The sequence below is a fragment of the Rhinolophus sinicus genome, chromosome 16 (genome assembly GCF_057876585.1).
Source record: "Rhinolophus sinicus isolate RSI-liver-muscle chromosome 16, RSI-T2T, whole genome shotgun sequence".
NCBI classification, from domain to species: Eukaryota; Metazoa; Chordata; class Mammalia; order Chiroptera; family Rhinolophidae; genus Rhinolophus; species Rhinolophus sinicus.
This window is the reverse complement of record NC_142516.1, coordinates 131,318,918-131,344,027: the sequence shown is the minus strand read 5'-3', so window position 1 is coordinate 131,344,027 and position 25,110 is coordinate 131,318,918. Positions and strand designations below refer to the sequence as shown.

The 25,110-nt window shown below is 43.9% G+C and overlaps 1 long non-coding RNA gene across 1 annotated transcript in view; it reads left to right on the top strand.

Annotated features, from left to right (window-relative positions):
• LOC141571038 (uncharacterized) overlaps positions 1–16,831 on the top strand; it is a 157,999-nt gene extending 141,168 nt beyond the window's left edge. Inside the window, exons 3-4 of the long non-coding RNA XR_012495525.2 lie at positions 11,288–11,473; positions 16,628–16,831. This is a non-coding gene — a long non-coding RNA (uncharacterized LOC141571038). The remainder of the gene's footprint in view (positions 1–11,287; positions 11,474–16,627) is intronic.
• The last annotated feature ends 8,279 nt before the right edge of the window (positions 16,832–25,110 follow it).

Here is a 25,110-nt window from a genome sequence, read left to right as displayed (position 1 = left end):
TAGGTTATATAAAAGTCTAATCCCTATGCTGTACACTGCTTTTCTTTTCACCACCCATGTCTCTCGATTTTTAACTTTTGCAAGTGGCAGGCAGCCGGACCTTAGCACAGTATCAAAACGAATATAATATTTTATGTCAACTGTCATTGAAAAAGAAACAGAAATTTAAAAAAAGACGGTGACGTTGTGTTTGCATTTTGTGAGGTTGCATTGGTCCCAGTTTGGTACAGACAGCATCTGATTGCATCTCTTTTACCCTGACTCTCTTGTTACAAACGAGAAATTGACAGGAGAGTGAATATGATATTGGAAACAAAACCCCATCCTGCAAAGTTGTAAAGTCCCAGGGAAAGAAGGAAGACATACCTGCTGTGCTATCATGGGGCCAAATTAGATATCTGCTGAGCCACTCTCACATATGCTCACTGGTCAGATTTAGGACTGGGAGCCGAATTTCTCACCCTGCCTGAGAGAAGTGTTAAGCGAGGAAGGGCTGGAGACTGATTCACTGGACGCCTGGGTAAGGTTCTCAGCAGAAAGTCTTTGCCACAGTATTGTTCTGTGATGACCTTGTACAGTTTTTGTCTATAGCTCTTTCACTTTATTTTCAGGGTGAGAGAGGAAAAGGAACCAGGAAGTGGTTCACCAGGTGGAATGTCAAGCTTTTGTGTCAAGCTCCTTTGTGTCAAGCACATCTTTATAAAGGGAAAATCCTAACCACAGAGCAGGAAGCTTTCTGGGGCTGTTTGCTGAGCTCCACAATTGAGACGGAATTGTCTGAGGTTGACAAGAAGGCTGTGTGCCCTGTCAGCTGGCATCCGTCATCTGGTTGTGCCTGATTTGGTCGGTGCCCCACTTGTCTCTGGGGCAAGAGAATGTTTCTGATGGGGCAGGAAGGTGATAACAAAGCCTCTCTCTTTTTCGTCTCCTTGGTCCCTGTGCTGTTAATGTCTATGCTCTTTTCACTTGGGAGAAACCCAACTAGGTCATCTGCTGAAAGTAAACCCCTGGTCCAGAGGAGGGTATTTTTCAACAGCTTGTCCTTAATGAGTGGTTACGGCCTTGAGCATGGTAAAAAAAAAATAACATGGGACATTGAGGTAATAAGGTGGCCCAAAGTTTTTTCCAGAGGACTATGCTTTGTTCTGACGTATGTCGTTTTTACTTTGTTTATTAAAATTTAGATATCTTCCTTTATGAATGGAAATATATAGTACGTTTTTTTGTTGAATGTCATGGGTTGGCCAAATAAAAAGTTGACAACAATCTCATCATTTCTAACACCCCCTTTAAATATATTTTTAAATGGATCTGTGTGATATACAAAAGACAAGGAATTGATTTATAGGACAGATTAAGTACCTGGTGAGTCTTTACCTAAGAATGATTTTTGAATTTTTGCGAAGGACTACTCTTTGCCACACGTGGCTGGCTTTCCTTATGTGTAAGATGGGGAGCAGAGACCAGGCCTCCTAGCTTCACACAAACAAATTACATAAAGAAACTCTTATGGGAACTGAGGTAGGCTGAACAACGGCCTGCAAAAGACATCCACTTCCGAATCTCTGGGACCTGTGCTAGTTGGGGATCTTTGCCGATGTGATTAAGGATCTTGAGATGAAGAGGCTGTCCGGGATTATCCAGATGGGCTCTAAATGAAATCACACGCACCCTTATAAAAGGAGGTTCGAAGGAGATTTTACACACAGAGGAGAAGGAGAGTGCAAACAGCAGAGAGGGATTTGAAGACACTGGCCTTGAAGATTGGAGTGATGTGGTCACATACCAAGGGATGCCAGGGGCTGCCAGAAGCTGAAGAGGCAAGAAAGGGACCCTCCCCTAGAACCTCTGCAGGGAGCACAACCTTACTGACTTCAGCCCAATGACACTGATTTTGGACTTCTGACCTCCAGAACTGTGAGAAAATACAGTTTTGTTGTTTTAAGCCACCAAGCTTGTGGTAATTTGTTACAACAGACTCAGGAAACTAATACAGGAATCTAGACAGTCAGCTCCTTTAGTCTAGGGACTAATCCTGTGCTTCTTTCGTCTCCTCAACAATGCCTTGTCCTTCACTGGGGCACATCGTAATTGCCCATATCTGTAGGTGGAGGTGTCTGGGCACTTCACTGCTATTTAAGGGGCAAATCCTCTGAGCCTCTCTTTTAGCACCTGCACATATTTCCTGTTAACCGGGACCGCTGGGCACACCTAACCATGGCTCTTTCTCACCTTCCTCTCTGGAAACATTAGACTATCTCCTTGACATTGCACAGAAAAAGAGATGCTTTACAAGGCACTGGTTAGGACTGGAAGGAAGCATAGTTTCCACGCAGAGCGTGGGCTGAGAAATGGGAGTCCATGCCACACCCCCCTTCTAAACAGTGCTCTGACAGCATGTATTTCTTGGCTCAGGTCCCAAATGAGTAAGAATTGGTTTCCTGGTTTGTGCTTCTAACTGATTAGGGGTGATTATGGGTTGAATTTTGTCCCCCAAAATGTGTATGTTGAAGTCCTAGCCCTTAGTACCTCAGATTGTGACCTTATTTGGAAATAACATCTTTGTAGATATACTTAGTTAAGTTGAAGGTATTAGGTTAGGCCCTAATGCAATGAGACTAGCGCCCTTATTAAAAAAAAAAAGAAATTAGACAAAGACACACACACACACACACACACACACACACACATGAACATGCACAGAGAATGTCCTGTGAACGTAAAGGTAGAGATGGCGTGGTCCTTCTACGATTCAAGGAACACAGAAGATTGCCAGCAAACCACCAGAAGCAGAAGCTAGGAGAGAGGCACGGAGCAGAGTCTCCCTCAGAGCCTTGGAAGGAACCAACCCTGCTGACACCTAGATCTTGGACTTCTGGCTTCCAGAACTGTAAGACAATACAGTTCTGTTTAAGCCACCCAGTGTGTGGTGCTTGTTATGGCAGCCTGAGCTAATGAATACGGTAACATTAATCTGTATGCCATGTGGCTAGTCTGACTTTGTTGTGAGCAGCTAAATGGAGAGAGAGAGAGAGAGAGAGAGAGAGAGAGAGAGAGAGAGAGAGAGAGAGAGAGAGAGAGAGAGAGAGAGAGAATGAGAGTGAGGGAGAGACAGACAGAGAGAAGGAGGGAGGGTTGGGAGGGAGAGAAAGCCCTTGCAGACACATGGCGGGAATGGCTTTAGAAGTGCGGCCTTGATGTCTGAGCAGGAATCCTTTTACACCCAGCAATTTGTCTGGTGCCTGTGATAAGAGGATTGGTGGATTCTCAAAGCCACCTCTGTCCTAATCCCTCCCCAGGGATCCAACCTTCCCTCTAGATGGGGTCAGTGAAAGAAAGTAAAGTTTCAATCACGCCTTTCAAGTTGCCCTCCTCTCCCCTCCCGCTTTGGTGTCTCCCCCCACCCCTCCGTTTCCAAGTGCCCAGCCTTGTCAGAAGAGAGGGACCATCTGGTTAGTCCTTGTTTACTGCACACCCTGCCAGTTTGAGCTTATTAATCATATTTACCCAAGTATCTTAATTACTCCCTGTCTAGCAACTTGCTTTGCACTCAGCTGTTGACCCCTCTTTTTTTATTCCTTTCTATCATTAATCATGGGAGCAGTGTGGGTACAGGAATTCCTGCAGCTTGGATTTCACTGGCACTGTTACCACTCCCAGAGAGGAGCGGCTGGAGTTCACGGCTGGTTCCTGACAAACTTCCTAATTAATCTGCTGAAGATCAGAGGAGAACTAATAGGAGCTGAAGACTGTGTGCCGGGCCCATCCCTCCGCCCTTTCCCTGTGTGTGCGTGTGTGTGTGTGTGTGTGTGTGTATGGTGGGCGCTAGCCTGTGCACATTTACACGTGCGGTGCTGAGCTTGGCAGAAGAGAGATGGTCTCAGCTAGTGACTCAGACAATAGCATTCCTGCTGCTGCCACCTACCTTCCCTGTTTTGGGAGAAGGAATTTTCTCCTCTTGCTTAGAAGTTTAAAAATCACCCACTCTTTCTCCCAGATACAATGGTGGAATAAAATATTTTCCAACTAACTTTCCTGTGGAATCAGAATCTTGATATTTGGGTTCATGTAGGCAGTGGTTGTCTCATGCAGAATGGATTAAACCTTTCCCTGTGGAACCAAAAAAATCCTTGGGAATCTCAGGAGCTAAAATGCTCCTGGGAACGCAGGACTATCCGAGAAGTCTGGTGGGTGGTATTGAGGATGGTAGAAGCATCCTCTCCACCGCATTTCCTGTGGAGTCCAGACTGACAACTTTGCAGGTGGACTTTGCCCAGGAAGAGCTGCGAAGCTGTGGACAGCTGAACAAGACAAGGGAATTATTTCGAATCGGCCTTGCCCTGTGCCCGTCTCCTGCAGCCCCCTCCCTGGTGCTGTCGGCCCTGGCAGGTTCACCACATGCAGACGACAGGGGGTCCAGAACAGGGCTGTGCCTCCTTTCTTTCTGCTGGGCCTGAATCTTCAGGCCGAGAGACACCATTAAGGAGGATAATTTGTTGATCCAGGCTCTCCTCGCATTTCAGTGCAGAGTGGCATCGTTTTCTTTATGACCTCGTAAAGTCACAGCCGAGAGGCCGATTTGGAAAACAAACTGCCTCAGGTTGACAGATAATTAGATACAGGGGACATATTATATGCCTTTGCATATAAATGTGCTCCGAGGCGTGTTGGTTCATCTGAAGTTGAGGTTAAAGGCACGCCAGGTATTCCTGACACATCAGGATATATATTTTCATACAGTCTCAGGCGCTGTGTTGGTTTTATAGCCCTTTCATCCGGTACTGACTGATGGGGTGTGAGTGTAACCCAACTTAGAAGAAAGGCGAGGTCTCTTACTCATGAGCCACCTGGCATTTTGTTTTGGGTCCTCTCCCAACCCCCACTTTCCCTGGTTTCTGGGAAAGGAGCTGTTCTTTGGCCTTAGATTCTGCAGTGAATGACTAATGGATAGAGTCGGAGGGGCCAGAATTCATTTTTCTTTTCTTCTTTTCTCCCTTTTTTTTGATTCTAATAGGCCCAATTACTAACAGTTATAACATAGGGACCTGTCAAGACTAAGGCAGACCCTGGTGGAATCCCATATCAGGAGCAAGGAAAGAGATGGAAGTAGATATTTTCTGGAAGGTTCAGTGGACTGTGGTGTTGCTGGTGGACAGCTGCAGCTGCCCAGTATGGTGGGTTGGCTATGTCATGAATGTTGATCTTGTGGGGAAAGCTCCCCCTTCTCGCGAAATCCACTCTGGGGGAGCAGAGCATGAGCTTGGGACAAACCAGAGAAGGGGTGAGTCTTCTCTTTTCCCTTTAGTGTCAGAATGCTCTGGGTTGGGGAAATGTCTCTTTGAACACAAAGTTCCAGTTAAATTCCTCCCCACTAAAATGTAAAGAGCTTAACTCAATGCCCTTTGGGAGTAATTTCAATTTAAAAGTGGCATTATAGCTAGTGGCTAAAAGAATGGCTCAGCAGTGGTTAGTCATCTTCTGTTTGGCAAGTCACTTAGTCTCTTTGAGTTCATTTCTTCGTCTTAAAAATGTGAATAAAAGGTAGTATCCACCTTATCACATTCAGAAGATTGACTTAGATAAAACATGTCTAGTCCTTCATATATAGTATTTAATAAATGTTGACTATTTTTAATAATAATGATTAACAGAGCTAATCATAATAAAAAGTGATTAGAGAAGAGAATGCCTCCACTGCAAAGAAGGAGCCAGCGTGGCAGGGAGCTGTATGACAAGGTGATCTCGGTGGCTGCCACACTGTCCTGTGGCGGTCACAGTAGACGTGGTGAGGGGGAGAGCGCTCTGATTCTTGGGGGGTCTGGTTCTGGCTCTGCCACTGATTATCTGCATAATTGTGGGTATTTCACTCACTCTCTCTCAGTCTTAGTTTCTTCATCCATAAAATGAGGGGCCCTCGAAGGGTTGCCAGGGGCAGCAGTCTGACCCATGACTGGCATGTGAGGCATGGTCTGCAGAGGCCTCTCCTTCTCACTGCCAGGCCGCAGGACTGCTGTGCTGCCATCCTTGCCTCTGGAACTGGCCTGCATTATTTTCCAGGCCAAATCAGAGGGGTGAGGGGACCTATTAAGAAGACTATGGGGAGAAGGTTGAACAATTCTCAGCTTGAAGTTACCTTCCTCCTTAAATCTCGATATGACCCGATTAGAAAAGGTGGAGAGAAAGACAGAGAGAGAGAGAAGGAAGAAGGAAAGGGAATGATAAACCGCATAGGTCAACCCTAAGCCCTGTTGAAGGAGCTGATGTAAATAGAGTTGCTGTCACTTTGATGAATTAAATCCTCCGTTAATTAGGATGCTTCGATTTAAGGGTTGTCCAAGCAGATAGCCCTTTTCCCCTTCCCACCAAGTTATAGCAGAGGAAGGAAGCATGAGAGGGATTGCTTTCTATTTCCCACTGGATTTCTGGTTTCTCTGCCAGGCTTCATTAATTATCCCAGCCCATGGCCACCCCAGTGTTCTCCATGTGCCATTCTCCTTTCTGCTGGATCTTGGCAGTGGGCTACACAGAAACTCTCTAGAGAAAGAACCACATTTGAACCCCCAACCACCTAGAATAGCGCTCATAAGGTAGTCCATTGACTTGAAAGGGGAAGGGAAAGGCTGTGAGGTGAGGTTGGATGGAAGGTCATATTTATTTATTTATTTATTTATTTATTTATTTATTTATTTATTTATATATGTATGTATGTATTGCTCTCTGGACCTGAGAGGCAGTAACTCTTGAGAGACAATGGCAGTGACTAATGAGAAAAAGCTTAGCAGCTCACACCCAGCTCTGAGTTGACCCAATGTCAGATGGACTCTTCCCAGTGCCCTGTGAGGTCATTAAAACCTCAAAAGGAGAACAGAGTGAGGGTCATGTCTTGTGGTGTGGACAGCCCTCCCTCTGGGCCTTCATCTTCTGCCGCGTCAGTGGGCTGGCCTGCTGGAAGCCATCCTTGTAAATCACTCGCTGTACCTTAGGCCAAGCCACTTTTAGTCCCTGGGGTCCAAGGCTCCAGCTGTCTGCTCTGGATTCCATTTCCAAAAAGATGAAGATATATGGTTTACAAGAACCCGGGAAGTCTGAAACTAGACTGAGTATTCCCTGAGCACCAGTGGTTCTGCATTTCACAATACTGGATTAATGAGTGAAAATAATTTGGAGGAGCAAGACACGATAAAGCCATGACATGTTTTTTTATCACCAGTGCAACCTAAGTTTGTGCTGCTGATTGTATGCAATGATCCCAGTGCTTCATGTAAAGTTAAATAAGAAATGAGCTGTTAGCAAAGCTAGTCCTGGGTGTCAGGGTGTAACCTTTATGGAAGAATCCCTAACCCTGACCCAGGGAACTTTGAACACAAATCAGCAAAGTGATTCATCTTCACTTTGTTCCTAAGCTCCCAAAGGTCCCTATTGAGGGAAAGGGATTTTGTTCCTCTGGGGATGGAGATTGAGGAGGTGGCTTCTCTGGGTTTCCTTATAATTCAACTCTGAGAGAGTTGTGTTATAAACAGGTGGAACAGGGTCGATAAGAGAAGTCTCTTAGATTTAGCCTTTCATATAAGGCTCTAGCTAAAAATCTTGGTATGACTAAATGAGGGGAGCTGTCACACACACACCCTCTCTTGATTTTTCTGGGGTTCCACACAAAAATGTATGCATGCATCTCAATACCAGTATAGAAAGTGTCTTTCTGGAGTTACTTCAGCCTTGAGTGAGGAGCGTTTGCTTGGTTTGGGGAAGAAGACTAAACTCATAAACTTGGAGCTGTGCACTGAATGTGTTCAGAATTGCAGACCCACCGACTTTTACCATGCTGAAGGGATTGGCTGCATGTCTGCCCTGGCTCTCAGATTTTCATGTTGCCCTGGATGCTATGGGAGAATCGCTGCCTGGACCATTTGGTCACAGGCCCAAATCTCTGTGTCCCCACTACCGTCCTCTGTAAGGGATCTAGTGTGGCCACAGTGGTTACCACTCCTGGAGAACTTGCCTTGTGTCTTCTCTGTTCCCATGTCAAGGGGCTCTACAGGGTAGAGGTGAAATTTTACTTAGCAGACACGGTGAGGCAGAAGGGCTGTGGTGGAGAGAGGGAGGAGGGTGGAAGGGAGGAGAGGGAAAGGGGAGAAGAGAGCAGAGAGAGAGTAAGAAAAAATAGGCAAAAGATAACATAACAGAAAGTCAATATGGAAAATATGAGGGAGATTAGCAAGGGACAGAGGAAGAGAGAGAGAAGAGGAAGGAACAGAGAAGAGATAAAAAGAGAAAGTGAAATGCAGGCAGGAGGTGGAGAAGAAACAAGGAGAAAGGAGTGAAGAAAAAGGGGATGGGACAAGCTAGCAAGAGAAAAGAGCCAGGAAACCAGGAGAATGAAGAGAAAATAGAAGAGCGAAAACAACAAAACAAAACAAGGAGGTGCTAGGAAAAAAACCCAGAGTTAGGAGAGGAAGCCAGGAAGAGGAGAGAGGGTGGGGGAAGAAAGAGGAGAGAGAAAGTGCTGTGCTGTGTGGATTATTGTGTGTTTGTCATCTGGAATGGTATAAGCTGTAGGTACAGCATCTCCTGCCCATGATTTATGGTCCCTGTCAGGCAGGGAGCGCGCTTTGTCTGCTGTAGCGTGGAGGATGAATGCATTGCTGTCATCCCAGCCTGGCCAGCCTTTCTCTCTCTCTGCTCTGAACGCTCGCTCCCCATTTCACGCCAGTGAACATAAACAATCTTTTGTAAACCTGACAGTCACACTTGCTTCTTTGGAAACATAAAGCAGAAATGTATGACTCGGCTTTCATTACCCAATTTCCTACGCTATATAAAAACACTCAGGAAAGACATGTAAGTGGTCACGAAATCTGGGAAATTGGAAGTGTCCTGGAGGAAAAAAAAAACGGTGCAGGGAAGGAAGGGAGGTTGGGAGTGGAAGGAATTGGTGAGGAGAGCAGATGATGTGTCTAACCCCACCACATCCTTCCCAGAAAATGCTGTCTGACAAACTGGGCCATCCAGACACATAATTATATTACATTCTGAATAATAGACATTTCCTGCCTGAAGTGTTGCTTTTTTTTTTTTTTCTCCTTTTAACCCAGAGTGCAGTAATGAAACAGTTTTGAGATCAAAGCTGGCTGATAATGCTGCTTTGTTTTTTCTCCTCTATTCTGCTTTACATTTTTCTTCCCTACTAGCCATTCAGCAAACTCCACCAAGTCAAAAGTGTAACTTATATTTAAAGAGCTATTAGGGTGTCGATTACAGTGATTTCTCAGCTGAAGCATCTCAGCTGGGAACTCAAAATCCACAGTGGGGAATTTGCATCTATCCCTGATACCTGGAGCCTTGCCAAGGCTAGAACAGGGGAAGGTCGCCTCTCAGGACAGAGAGCTGGGGGGTTGAGACCTGGCCTAGAAGCCACTGGACACCTGCCCAGGCTTTTCTTGAGATGGATGCCTTCTCTTCCTGCCTTCAGTTATATATAGTTACTGTCTTAGCAGAGGGGAGGGAGTACTCAGAGGTGCTCTGGTGGCTTCTACTGTGCTGGGGTTCTGGTCTCCAAGCCCTGGACCAGCAGTTATTGGTTAGGTCACTTTCAGAACACTTCAGGCCAATGAGTTTCCCGAATTTGTGGATCTGGGGGGTTGAGAGCTATTTGTTAATTATAATCACTGTCCCCCTGCCCCCAACACACCCCAGCAACTTCTTTCGTCTCAAAACCTTTGAGAGGCATTTGAGAGCTGCTTTAATTTGTCTAGTGTTTGTTTTTGAATGGAAGAGGGGCTTGCCATCTCCACTGAAGAGCTGGCTGTGAACTACATTGCAGCTGCGTGACTGCAAATGCCGCTTCCAGCCTTGTTCATTGACTCAGACACTTGGAGAAGTCACTCTGCTGCTTTGTATCTCAGCTTTTCCAGAGAGACAGATGTCTCACCCACCTATCTGCATATCACACACACACACACACACACACACACACACACACACACACACGAATGCAGTTACACGGACACAGTTTCAAGGACTGAAAGGTTACAACTCAAAAGCATTTTTAAGTACCTACTATGTATGGGTGCAGAGCTGTAACTAGGCTCTATAAACTGTGCCACAAAAAACAATTTATGTTTAATATAAAGTTCCCCATATACTGATACTTCCATGGAGGTGTAGAGACTGGCCAGAAAGATCTGCTCATGCATGTGACAGGCCTCCTTCTCTTCCCTCTCTCGCACCCTATCCACGTCCAAGTTTTATTCATTATTCTTTTAAGGTCATAGTCTCAGAAAAAGGTCCTGTCCTCACCACCCATGGTGCGTGGTGTGTCCCCTGGGAATGTCCAGAACTTCTTGTCTATTCCATTTCTGTGGTAACTAAGCAGATGCTGTCTTGTGCCCGCGCTCACATGGCTTTGAAGTCTTCCTGTGCAGTATCTTGAGGGGTGGAGATTTCAATCGTGTTTCACTCCTCTGAGTATCTCCCCGCAGTCCATGCGGCGATTTGCTATACAATACATCCACATTTCTGGAAAACATAGATCTCAAGACTGTTTCAGATTCCCCAGTTTGCCCTAATGTACAAAGGTATGTTTGTGTAGATTTCTGACTTTTTTTCCTAAGAACATGCCCATAAGGAGTTATGTTTAATTTAAAAATTTATTACAACGTTTTATTGACCCATGCCATGACCATTTTGTTTTTCACAACAAAACATAGTTTTATTATTACAGTAGAATTATAGTGCCCATGGTAAGTGTTAAGAACGACAACACAGCAGGGAGATTTGGGTGCTTGGGGTGGCTAAGCTTGTATACTTTCTGAATTGCTCCCCTCTGCTTCCAACCTCTCAACATCCATGATTCTCATTTGGACCTTAATAAAATTTCAATTTTTTTTTTTTTCTGGTTATGGGACTGTGGGTTAGCTCACAAATAGGGAAAACCACTAAGGAAAAATCTACCAAGCGTTTGTGTAGTTGGTGTCAAAATTCTCTTGATTATTTGAAAACTAAATGTGCCATGAATTCTTGGTTACTCCTCACTCTTACCCAGGAGTCCTCAATCTTTCTCACCTGTAACCTAAAGAGTCAGCATAATGTAGTGAAAACACATAGTTTGTGGCTTCAGACATGGTTTCAAATCCTGATTCACCATTTCACTAGCTATGTTGTTTAAGGCAAATAACTTCTTTGAAGCTCAGTTTGCTCATCTGTATAATGGGCAACGTGGGGTTGTTATAAGGATAGTTAGGTACTTAATCAATGTTAATTCCTTTTCTCTTTCAATCATCCATTACAGATATATCTCCCATTTCATGGCATTCAGAAATCCTCAATGATGGCAATCTGTAGGGAAGAAATAAACAGGCAACTTGCTGAGCACGTCTAACCACGATATATAGACTCTGATACAGAGTTGGGTTTCTTTGGAGCTTCAAAGGAGCCCTTCCTCTGTTATTGTTAGCGTGTGCATTGGACAAACAAGGTAAGCACAATAAGATGAATTTAATACCTGCTGGGTGGCAGAACAAATGTTGTTGATCTTGCTGATACTATATAAAAAGCAGGAAAGTGGATCTAGTTTGGTCCTATGGCAATTTTTAATCCTATTGCCTCACTAGGAAATTTTCACTCAGACAGACATTCTTTTGCTGCTGGGGGAAAGACACCTACTTATACAAGCTGTCTATGCTGCATCATTAGGGAAAGCCTCCGAAGTGGGCTTCTCACGTGTCCAGGAACCAGAGGAGTAAAAAGCAAAGAGGGACGACTTGAGAATACAGTTGGACTTCATATTAGGAACATTGAATGTATGAAAATCATGGATCCCCTTTCACCTCTATGCCTACTGTACAGATAAAATTAAGGGAAATTATTTATAGGGTAGGAAAAGAATTTCTTCTCCTTTAATGGTTCTTAGAAGTAGCCACCTTCCTGAGTACAGAATAATTTACACTCAATTGGATAGGGATTATTATTTTATAGGAGAATTTGGCAAAACAGAAAGATGATATTGGAATGTGCTATTTTATGACTATAAGATGATGGATCTCATTCCCAGCTACCCAAAGAGGAGGACATTTGCTTTGAGAAACTTTTAGATAGTGATAACACCAGCATGTTTTAATGGGTTGGCAGTCTAAGTCTTCTTTAAGATCCTGTTTGGGGCCATGGAAAAGAGATTTGCATAGGTGTCTCAGACACACTTTTGGTTTCCAAACCCTGAAGCTGACCGGTCATTGGCAGGGCTATGGAAGAGTCTCCTATGGGTTCAGTGCTTGGAATAGGAAGGCCCAGCTTGACAAACCCAAGAGTCAAGTTTCTTTCTCCTGTTATTAGGACTATAGCTGAAGCTGCTGGTTACTTTGAATAAATGCACCACAACTCTTGGTCTGTAATTCTAACCTTGTTTGGAACACTGAAGTATCTTATCTTCTATATTAGTTACCTACTGCTATGAAAGACATTACCTCCCAAAGCTTAGCAATTATTATCTTACTGTTTCTGCGGAAATAGCTTATATACCATGTTTCCCCGAAAATAAGACCTAACCAGAAAGTAAGCCCTAGCATGATTTTTCAGAATGACATCCCCTGAACATAAGCCCTAATGCGTCTTCTGGAGCAAAAATTAATATAACACCCGGTCTTATTTTTGGGGAAACATAGTAGGTAGTTCTGGCTCAGGGTCTCTCCTGAGGTTGCAGTCAAGATTTTGGCAGAGCCTATAGTCAGAAAGCTTGACTGGGGCTGGTAGATTCCTTTCCAAGTTGGCTCAGTTCCTCACATGGCCTCAGTTCCTCTCTGGTTGTTGGCAGGAGGCCTCAATTCTTTGCTACAGGGACCCCTCCACAAGTCTGCTTGAGTTTCCTTACTACATGGTAGTTGGCTTTCCTGGGAGCAAGTGATCCACGATAGCAAGGAGGAAGCCACAATGCCTTTTACCACTTAGACCTGGGTGGGAGTTACACACTGTCACTTGTCACATTCTATTTGTTAAAAGTGAGTTCCTATGTCCAGCCCACACTCAAAGGAAGGAAAATTAAGGTTGACTTCTTGAAGAAACCTGTATAAAGAATTTGTGGACATATGAAAAAACCCCTATTTCTTTCTATTTCTATTCCTATATATTCCTTCAAAAATCATAATGTTGTACCTGTATATCCATTCCTGGACATTTCCATTTTTGTACTTAAAATTACCAAAATGTGATGTTGAAATTGAATGAGAATATAAAACACAAATAAATGCTTTTACAGATACTTGTTATGTAAATCCAAATAATATGAAAACTTTGTTTTGAATATTTTCTCTTTATCATTCTTTTTCATGGGCTATACTGGATGAACCCCATTCCCCATCTTACAGACTTTTTTTTAATAGACTTTATTCATTGCCCCAAGGGCCTTCAATTTGTGTTCAAATTTATGGTCATTTATTTGGGAAATATTTCAGAAATGTACATTGCCGTTCACTGAGGTTGTACAATGGAAGTTTTGAATAGTAAATAACAGGGAAGGTGCAGTTTTCACAATAGAACCTCCTCTTCCTTCTTTGCTTCAGGGATTCTCTGCTCTAAATGCAGTGCAGATTGAGTCTGCTAAAATGCTGCCCACCTTGACTTTGGCTAACAGACAGTGTTTTGTTGAATATCAGCATTGGGATTGGTCATTTACTGGATGGCTATGAATATGTTTTGGCCATTTAGTAGAAGGGGTTCTATACTAAAATTGGAGACTTAGCAGGCTGCAGAGCAAGGATAGCATGCAAGTACACAAGGCTGGCCCTATAAAGCGTTCCCAAGTCCCCAGTTAGGTACCCTCATCCAATCATCCATTCGTTCAACACACATTTATTGATCCCCTACTGTTAGGCATTATGCAAAAGCAAGAGATGGCAAAGAGTTTCCAAATGGATGGGGTAAGTATTGGGATGAGGAGCTGGAGCTGGGTATTTCTCTTGACAAAGTGCCAGCCATTGGACTGATGTTCACGGGACACCAGAGGGCAGTGACTCAGAAAAGAGAGGGGGCCTAGGACAATTTTCAAGACCTTGGTACAGAAGCCCAAAGGTAAGACCTGGGGTTCATGGTGGGGCCAGCTGCCAGAGCTAAGGGAGACATCCAATGATAAGACCTGGGATCTAATCAGTAGCAAGCGAGGCTCAAAGCTAAGTTCCTGAACTTGGTAAGCATCAAGTTTCCTGAGTATGAGGAGAGGAGAGCTGCAGAGATAGGAAGCCCAGGTGGATCCAACACATCCACTGGCTGCTGTGTGGTGACGATTTCTCGGGATGCTGTGCACAGAAGAAGAGAGAGTAAGGAATGGGGCATGATGAACTGGGAGAGCCAGTTGGGTCAAGAAAGGATCCCTGTCATATCCCGGACACCTTCTTGTAAAGCCTTGTTACCCAGTCACCCCTCACCTCCAGAAACCAAGGCCAAGGGAGAGGCCTCAGGAGGAGGCTCAGAAGGGGATGCCTTGTCTTCTCAGATCAATTCGCAGGCTAGAGTCTCAGAGAGCTTTCTTCCCTCTTCTCCTTCCTCTCAGGCAGATGCAGGCTCCTTCTCCTCAGGGGTTTCATTTCAATGTTAATGAGACCAAGAAGGTGGGCACCGTTGTTTTCTTCTAAAAATTCCATTTCACCCTTCCTTGCTCCCTGAGCATCTCTCTCTGATTTAGATACACTGTGTTTAATTAAAGCTGTGTTTGTTTTTTCTTCCTCCTTTGCTCTCTCCACTTCATGCCAAATCCTCTCCCGCTATCCATATCTGAGCAGACTGTTTCCTCAGGCAGTCCCCTCTGCTCCCCAACCCCTAGGGCTGGGGAGCTTGGGGGCAAGCAGGGTGGGGTTTTTCTTTCTATGCTTTGCTGTGGGTATGGAGAGAAAGTTTTGCTTAGGGAACCTATGGTAGCACTAGATGTTGAATTAGGTACAAGTGCATCTCACTTCAGGTAAACCTGAGAATTCAGTAGGAAAAATCTGGATTGCCTAAAAACCAGAGGAGAGGAAGGTTTCCCAATGGATGGGAGAATGCTGGGATAGAAAAGCAGGAGGCAGTTCTTTTCTTTAGGAAAGTACTCTTCCCATCAGACAGGGATTCCGAACAGGTTTCCTTTAGATTAGACAGTGAGCTTCTCTACTGCATTTAAAATAGGACTTAATCAACAAAATGAAGGAGATAAGATTTTATAGGAACAGAGACCAATAATAATAGCTACCATTTATGTGCCAGGTACTGGGGAAGCACTTGCACATATCCAGTGAAATTTTTACTGAAACTTTTAAATTATTTTACCTTTTTTTTTTTCACATATGAGGAAAAAGTTATGACTTAGAGAGATTGTTTCTTGTCTAAGTTCATACAGCGTGTAAACAGTAGAACCGAAGTTTGAATCCAGATTTGTCTAACCCAAATCCCAAATTTCCACACGATATCCAGAAAGGACCCAAAAGTCATCTAATCTGGAACAACTCAGGCTGTTCTGATTTTCCAGAAGCCATCTAGGGCGTATAGGATAGGGGATGCTGGCTATGAGGTCTCTCATGCCTAGAAACCCCAAACCTCCTGAAAGGAAGGTAGCGTGAAAGAGAACAAAATGTGGCAGGTGTACCAGCCAGCTCCAGCCACAACTAGTGAATCAGAGGCCTGGATTTGGCTTGACTCCTTGACATGGTAAAACATCCGCTTGCTGGAGTGTCAGGGTCTGTATTCTTGGTGCTTAGACCTCTGTTGTCAGAAGCTCAACGGGGAGGTCCAAGAGAGGACTCAACCCGGAACATGGTGACTGTGTTCTTGTCTCCAATGCAAGAAAGAATTCAAGAGTGAGACAGGTGCAGGAAAGTGAAAGCGATTTTTTAAAAGTGAAATCACACACTTGAAAGTGTGGGTGAACTCAGAGAATGAATTGCACCAAGGAAGTCATGATCAGGGGTTTTTATCCCTCCTGGGGAGGGAATTGGTGACATCCCATTGTGGTGGTTTATTCATCTTCTCCCCCTGAGCGGGACCCTCCATTTCCCTCTTTTTCTTCCTTATTTGGTTCCTCCAGAACTGCCATGGTATCAGATACATGATGGGCATTGTAGTAACTGTAATGAAAATGACATTATAATGACATTAAAATTAGCTAAAGGTCAGGTCCCAGGTCACAGGGATTAACCTTGCTGGATGAAACTGGTTCTTGTTTCCAGCTGCAGGTACTGGGTACAGTCACTTGTTACTTGTGTAACCAGTGAGATACCTCACCTTGTACCCTAGAGTGGGTTGTCAATTTCTAGGCTATCTATCCTGACTCATTTCCACCTCTCTAGGTTGACCCTCACATCGGCTGGGTAAGCTGAGACACACTTGATAGTCAATACTTTCTACACATGGGGTGCTCAGCTTGGCAAGAACTAGTATTGCTTGTCCAATGCCATCATTGGTTGTTCATCCTCCAACTCAGGGCTGTCTGTCTAATAGAAATATAACGTGAGCCACATGTATAACTAAAAAATTTTTAATGGCCACATTATATTTATATAAAAAGTAAAAACAAAGAGGGAAAATTAATGTGAGTAATATATTTTATCTAATATATCTAAAATATAAGTAATACAAAAAGTAATGAAATATTTTATATTCTTATTTTATACAGTGGTACCTTGGTTTTCGAACATCATCCATTCCGGAAGACCATTCGAGTTCTGAAATGCTGGAAAACAGCGACAGCTAGGCTTCAGGATCTTAGCGGAAACTGCGTGACATGTTCGACTTCCAAGGTGTGTTCGAAAACCGAAGCATTTACTTCCGGGTTTACGGCACTCGTAAACTGCAATGTTCATCAACCGAGACGTTCGAAAACCAACGTACTACTGTAGTTAGTATTAAAAGCCACTGTACTTTTCACTTATCACATTCCTGAGTTTGGATGAACCACCTTGCAAATGCACTGTAGTCACCTGTAGCTAATGGCTGCTGTATTTGAAAGTGCATCACTAGTTCAGGAATTCTTTTGAAAGCACCATAGTTGATCCAGTTACAGGCTCTTCCTCCTGGAGTGCAGCTTTCTGGCTTCTCTCAAATTGGAAAGGAAGAGTTGGGGGAGCAGACAGATGTGCCCACTTGGGCTCTCCATATATTCCCTGGAGAAAGCATCCCGGAACTGCTATCAACCTTCTCCACAAATATGAGCTGCAGGGGAGAGAGTGTGGGTCCATGTCAAATTGTGGCTGTAAGTGCATAGAGCAGTTCAGATTACAAACTATGGTTCATGAAAATGCATCCCATTCCATTTCTGTTTAGATGAAGATGGATGAAGTTTTTGTGAACAGTAAAGGCAAGCTCAGCCCTTGGGAAAGAGTGAGGCAGGAGAGGATTGTCTTCAATGTCCCTTTTTCCCCAGTGAGCTTGCTTTTGTCTTTCAGCCTCAAGGGACCCATACCTCAGTCCAGTGGAAAACTCAACTTCAGTGTGCTCTACTACGCATGGACATTGAGGGTTCTTTAGGACTATTGTACTGGGTAGAAACACAGGATGGAGGCAGTGACCTCTTCTGCTATCATGTCCAGTCCTATGTTGAGTGCCTGGTGATTTGAGATTTGGGAGGAAGAGATCTTTGCCTGGTGTAGGAAGATGGGGGTAATATGTGTTGAACTGACTGTAGAAAGGGAGGGAATAGACTGAAAAGATGTCACCCCTCTTGTGGAGATGACAATCACATACTGACTCTCTGCCCTTTGTTTCCCTCTCCTTGGGCACAGGGACTACTTCAGACCATCTGTATGGGAAGTGCACCCCAACTCAGACCAGCCTCCATCCTTGGGCGGGGATGAAATAGGAGACTTGAGGACTGTAATCCTTAGATTCAGCAGTTGGTTTTGGTTAAACTTGTCACAAGTACAGGGATTCTGCTTGTTTCCTTTTGGTACACCTACTGCCTTTGGTTCTGGATCCCTCCCTTCTACTCCTGGTGCTTCCAAGACCTCATGTCTTATCCCTTAGACCTTAGACCTAAACTTGTATCAAACTCTGCTTCGCATGGGAAGTTGAATTCCAGTTTTATGTGGTTGTTGATGAAGGTAAGAGAATTCCACCAAACTGAAAGAAACAGCAGCTGTGTTTTCCAATACTAGTGCGTTTTAGACAGCACTATATGGTATGTGTGTTACACTTGAGAGATGAGGGAGAAAGGTAACTCCCTTCCACTAGATTGTTAGGATTTTTTGCAGAGTATGGCAACGGAAAAATAGATTCCTTCTTTCAGCTTTTCTGTCTACTGTTTCCGTGTGGCATTGTGCTACCCAGGAGGACGGTACTTTACAATCCCTGATAGTGTATGTTAGTCAGGTGAGAAACTAGACCAGTACGCTTCTCAGAATGATAAAGATCAGGACCTGGTGGACCCAACATTGTAATGTAGTCACATGGTCATGCAATCAGCTTTTGGAGGCCCCTTGCAGCAGTCTTTACTGGGCCTGGACTCTACCAGCTTCCTCCTTACCTCCCACTTCTTCCATCTCCTACCACCTCTGCCACACACACTTTGCTTTGGCCACACTGGCCTCCTCCCTGTCCCTCAAAACACCACGTGTGAGCCAGTTCCAAGGCGTTATTCTCAATGCACCCTTTCTCTGCAAGGCTCATCACTCCAACATGATCCAGACTCACTCTCTCACTCCCTTCAAGTCTTCCTTCGAATGTCACCTTCCTAGTCAGGTTCTTATGACCACACTCTCCCTCCTCTTCTGTTCCAGTCTACTTCTGTCCATCTTTTCACTTGTCTTAGACGTCTTGATGCTTACCATTACGTGTCATTAGCACATGTTTTTATTTCCGTATTGCCTATCTTTTCCACTACAATGTAAGTTCAAATAAGGGTAGAAAATATTTTTTGTTCATTACTGTATAGAGAACAGAACAACCCATGGCCCATGGAAATGAGAAATAAATGTTGAATGAGTGACTGGAAGAATGAAGCATCTAGTTCCACATTCCACCTGTCCATTGCTTCCTAGACAGATTCTGGCTTCTGCTCAGATATCTTTAAGAACAGTAAACCCAATACCATCTATTATTGGATGTCTACAATTGTTATAAAGATCTCTGTGTGGAGGTATGGTGCAGTAGAAAGTGTACCAGGCTGTTTCCAATAAGACAAGTCTGGACACCTGTGTAAAAGCTTGGGAAAAAGCAACAGGATGTGAATTCCAGAATCTGCCCTAGTCCTGCCATCCATTTCCCGTGGGAGGTTGGAAAATTTATTTCATCTGTCTGGCCTCAGCTTTCTCTTCTGAAAAACAAGATTGTATAGACATGTGAGAAAGAGGACCCCACTACCAGAACAAAAGTCTGCAGAGATGAAGGAATTGGACAGAAGTAAGGTAGTAATGTTGAGTAGCCTAAATATTGAATCTCAAGAGCGTCTCACCTAATATTTGTGTGTGTGTGTGTGTGTGTGTGTGTGTGTGTGTGTGTGTGTGTAAGCACATAAGTATGTAGATGTGCCATTTCAAACTAACTAGACTGAAAGCTCCATTTGGCCAGGGGTCACATCACCTGTTTTTTTCCTATTACTCCACAGAACCTGTAAAGAGAACGGGACCAGTTCAAAAGGTTGCTAACTGACTTAACATAAGCACAAGAATAACTGTGCATTTATGTAAAGCCTTTCTCAAAGGAGCTCTCAGCTCTCTGCAGATAATGGACTTATTTATCCTTAGAGCACGTCTGTGAGGCAGTTATAGGACAGGGGTGACGAGACTCTGTAATAAGTAATGTTAAGAACAGCAAGAAGCAAAACTAGCCCATCACTCTGAGGCCCTGGAGGAGATGGGATGGGCTCAAGGTCACCCAGTGAGTTGAGAATAGGACAAGTATTCATGCTCCAGTGAGGTGACTCATTCTTCCCAGCACTTCTGCTCCCAGGGCCTGACCACATGTCCCCTGGGCTGGATAGGGCCTTTCACATGCACATCCCAAGGCATATTCAATGGAATATCAGAGGTGTTCTTATTAACCCACAGCCCAGTAAGTTCTGGAAATAGTGGGTTTCACAGAGTTAAGCAGGTTTCTGTACTAGAGGGCTTTGTAGACACTTTAACAAGTTACTTAGTTAACTGTTAATTTCCATGAGGGGTCTCCAGTGTACAGTTCCCCAAATTTACTTGTCTATGGAAACTTCCTTCCGGATCTCATTAGATTGATGAAATGCTGATTTCTTAATATCTGGCACCAGAATTCCCCTTGTAGATGGTGATTTCTAGGTTTAAGGTAAGCCAGCTTGGGATGTGACTTTGTAAATGTAACTATTACTAGATGCATGAGACAGTGGGAGCAATGAACTGTATTTGTTCCTGAAGGGGAGGAGGAGAGAGAAGAGAAGAAAGAGAATGGGTAAAAGAAAGAAACCAGAAAGAGGAGGAAGCCTTAAACTGGGTGAAGTCAAGATTCAGTGAAATTTCAGGGTGATGGGAGAACAGAGGGCATTTTATAAGGAGGCCTACTGCCTCATTTAAAGTTGTTGGAGCTACAGTGTAAATCTCTTCTCCATTATCTCTTTCTCCCATTTAATAGAGAAGGCTTCTAGGATCATATATGCTTTGTAAAGTGGTGTGTGTGTGTGTGTGTGTGTGTGTGTGTTGCGATTGAGAAAGAGTTTCATTCCATCCCTGAACCTCGGTAGACGGGAACAGATAGCATCAGAAGCAGGAGCCTAGAGGCAGAGATGACCATGAGAGGTAAACTTTTGGGTGTTCACAATACTCTTTGGGAGAGTTAGGGCTCTATGAGGCTTGAGCCAAACATCCTAAGACCTCAGTTGCACCCCAAGCTGCAGCTGGGAGTATTATAGATTAGCCGACTTCTAATGTTGTCTTCCAACACATCATCCTAGGATTCTAATTACTGTTCCCAGTCTATCGCCATTTGTGCCATAGCAGCCCAGGCACTTGGAGCCACAGAGAACAGACGTCTTCAGATAGTGATGCTATTTTCCTTAGGACTCTATTCTCCAGATGAAACGTGCCATATTCCTTTAACATGTCTCATGTGACTAGTTACCAGATTTGTCATCATCCTGGTCATCCTTGTCTGGATACCCTCCAGGGTTAAGATGTGCCTCTTAGAGTTTCACACAATACAGAAAGTGTGGTCTGCCTGTCACCAAATATAGTAGGGTCTTTACTTTCTGTGATCTGGAACTTCTGCTTCCACTAAGAAAGTGTAAATGTGAACCAGCATTGTTTTTATTTAGCAGTCACATTGTGTTCTTGGCACCATTAAACTTGTGGTCAACTAAAGTCCTTGTCAGGTAATAAATAAGTTTACCCATTTTGGTTACAGCTGTTTTGATTATGTGGTATGACTACCACGTGGGCGAGAACTACTGCGTTTCATGTCATGTTATATAAAGATTATAGTTTATATCATGTTGTGATGGGAGAGGATGTCTCCAAATACATGCACATGTGCAGAGGCACTGAGAACGACCATGTGCCACTCTAAGGAGTGCCGGGGTGTAACGAAGTGATAATTAACAGCGTCAGTCACAAACAACTTTTTTCTTTTCTTCCTGCACTACACAGCTTGTTTGTCAAAGCTGCTGATGTGTTAGTGATAGGCGCTATGTAAACACATAGGTAGACAGAGAGAAAGCCCTGCAGACGGTGATTGTAGAGTGGGTACCGAGACTCCATTGCAAACGTTCTTCTTAACAGTAATGACAGCCACTATGTATAAACACAATTCACCTCAAACAGCTTTTCCTAGCTTTGGGAGGTAGGAAGTAGGGATGGTGAGGGAAGGGAATGAAGAAGAAGTAGAAGGATGTCGACATCTTCAATTATGCTAGCTGAATTTCTGTCTTATCAGAGCTGTGTTAATATCTCCTGATGGAAGTGGTTCTGGAGTGGCCCAAAGCCCCCAGTGAACCATTTGTCCCTACACTGTGGCCTTGTGGGACAATGGCATGAATGTGGGGAGGGGAGAGAGAAGATGCTTCCCCTTCCACTACTCACTGGCTGTGTGACCTGAGCAAGCCAACCTTTCTGAGTCTCAGTTTCTTCATCTATAAAATGGATTTTCTATCCATGTTGTCACAAAAACTAGTCATGGTGGTGTGACATACAACATAAGAAATATAGTCAATAATATTGTAATAATTATGTATGGTTTCAGATGGGTACCAGACTTATCAGGGTGATTGCATTGTAAGGTATATAAAAGCCTAATCACTATTTTGTACACCTGAAACTAATATAATATTGTCTGCCAACTGTAATTGGAAAATAAATTAATTAAAAAAAATGGATTTTTCCAAGTGAATTTAGGGGACAGTGTGAAGGTAGAACAGTGCCCTGATGCCCTGGAGGAGCTGTAGCTTAGTACCTGGCACAGTAATTTCCCCTCTTAGTAAGGGTCCTGTTTGGAGAGAGGCCCCAGGCACTCACACAGTCAGCACGGCGTGAGCTTCTTGGGGGTCAGGCTCTGTGGTGAGACATGGGCTTTCTAAGACAGACAGTGATCTTTCTTCCTAAATCTGAAGAGGAAATCAGATCTGCACATTGATAACCTTGCATAACCATGATGCATGGTAGGAAAGGGAAGCACTCGAAGAAGCAAACATAACATAAGAAGGGAGAATCTACTCTGGGGGAAAGATGAATGAGGTGGAGGAGAGTCTTGGAAGGGTTGCTGAGTCTAAAGGACGAGTAGGAAATGGACACAGAGAGGGTCAAGAGGAATTCCATTCTTGAAAAAGGGAGAAAGTGTGACTCTGACTTGAGTGCAGAGTGTCTTCACAAAAGCGATCTGATTCAGCCATCACTCCAATAATGATAATAAGAAATATTGCAAAGCATTCTATATGCTAGGTGCTGTTTGAACTTGCTCAGCAAAGGCAGTGATAGAGCAGTAGTTCTGGTGTATGTAGGGAAGTCATGGGAAGCAAGGTTGGAAATCATTTCCAGGAGGTGAGCCTTAGTTCTGTAGGCCAGAGGAGCCCTGAAGATTTTGAAGTGAGTGAATCAGAGAGTGAATCTGGCCACTGTGTCTGCTATGAATGGGGAGTCCCCCTTGAGGTTCTCTCCCTGCTTTCTGAAGTGCCTGGAATCATATTTCAGTCTAAAATAATTAATTCAAAGGTACAGGACATGGGAGATAAGGCTGAAACTTGAACTCACATAAAACTATGGTTTCCTAGAGGAGTGAATGGGTTAGAGTGATTAATCAGTGAATTCAGTCATTCACTCAGCAAACATTTAGGAAAGAGCTAAATGTGTCAGGCACAGTGCTAGGTGCTGGGAACTGAAAACTGAACACAACCCGTCCATGTCCGACCCAACCTCTAAGGCTCTGCTCAGAGGAGCCCCTCTTCAAGAAGTCTGTCCTCATTCATCCTCTGACACTTGTCTCTGCTTTCTCTCAAGTTAGTTCTGAAGAGCCTTCCTAGTTTCTCACGTAGCTCACAATCTAATGGTGGCAGAGTCATCAATAGGCATGATTCAATGTGGTAAGTGGTTTTGGAGCTCTGCAAGGGTATGATGTGAGCAAAGAGGAGGCACAATCAGAGAAGACTTCCTGGAGGAACTGAAATCTGAGCAGGGCCTCCAAAGGGAGTGCTGGAGATAAGCAAAGGGTATGAGCTCTACAAGCAATTGGAGTAGTCACAGCAAAAGATGTGATGCAGGGATTAGGAAGAGATACACTTGGATGCGTGTAGACAGCAATCAGATCACAGAGGGATATATGCCACGCTAAGGAGTTTGGGCTTTATCTGATAAATGATGAAGAGCCACTGATATCTCTTAGGCAGAGGAATGACATGGTCAAATTTGAATTTTCCATGGAAAACATACTAGTATTGTCCTAGGTACAGTTTTAAGGGCTTTGCAAATAATCCTTACAATGACCTTATAAAATAGGTGTTATTATCTTCCTCATTTTACAAATGAGGAAACTGAGGATTAGAACTTAAATGACTTGCCCGGGGCCACACAGATAATAAGAGGGCAGAGCTAGGATTGAAAGCCAGGTGGTCTGGCTCCAGAGTCCGTGCTCTTATCCAGTGTACTCTACTACACTCTGGGGACACCAATGAGATGTTCCAGGCAGCAAGTCTAAAAGTTAGGAGATCCATCTGGAGACTGTTGCAGAAGTCCTGGTGGGAGACACTTGAAGTCCTTAGCTAGCAGTAAGAGAAAGGGGTGTATTCCAGAAATGTTAGGAAGACATTTATCAGGTGTTGGTGACTGCCAAGGGGGAGAGGGGAGTCAATGTTGGGCTAGCTTGGGGGTTGGAAAATGTTTTCTGTTAAGGCACAGATAGCAAATATTTTAGGCTTCAGGGTTATATAGTCTCTGTTGCAACTACTCAACTGCCTTTGGAGAATCTTAAGAGTGATTGTCCAGAGACAACATGTAAATAAATGAGCATGGCTATGTTCCAATAACACTTTATTAATGAACACTGAAATTTGAATTCCATAGAATTTTCACATGTTACAAACCATTATTCTTCTTTTGATTTTTTTCAGTCATTTAAAAATGCAAAAACCGTTCTTAGCTCCAAGGCTGTATAGGAAAAGGCAGTGGGCCAGATTTGGGCTATGGACAGTAGTCTGAGGATCTCTGGACTGTTTCCTGGGAGGGAGAAAGTGAGTGGTGGGGAGGAAGGGATCCAGACAATCTGAAGAAAACACTGCACGGCGTCTTTCTGAGCCAGGACCCCTGTCCCATGTCCTCTAGTTGGGTGTGCGTGCTGTGATGGAGTAATTCAGAACCAATGTGCAATGCTTGACCCCGGTAGACCTGAGCTGATGCTAATAACAGACGTTTGCAACGACAGTGTTAAAAAGCAGTGGCTTTGCTTCTTCCAGCTCCTTCCATTCCCACCCCAGGACTGTGGTAATGAAAACACATACCTCTGTGTTACATAAGCACAGAGGTCATGGTCACACAGCCACCCTCATGGTAAAGCGTTTTCGAATACTAATGGTTTTCATTTAATGCAAAATCCAGGTTGTATGGGAGAGCTTAAGGTGACCCAAAATACCACTCTCAATTGCACAACTTTATGAATAAGAAATCATTTTGCAGGTGAAATTACACAAGTGTTCTTCATCTATGTTGGGCACAGGGAAAC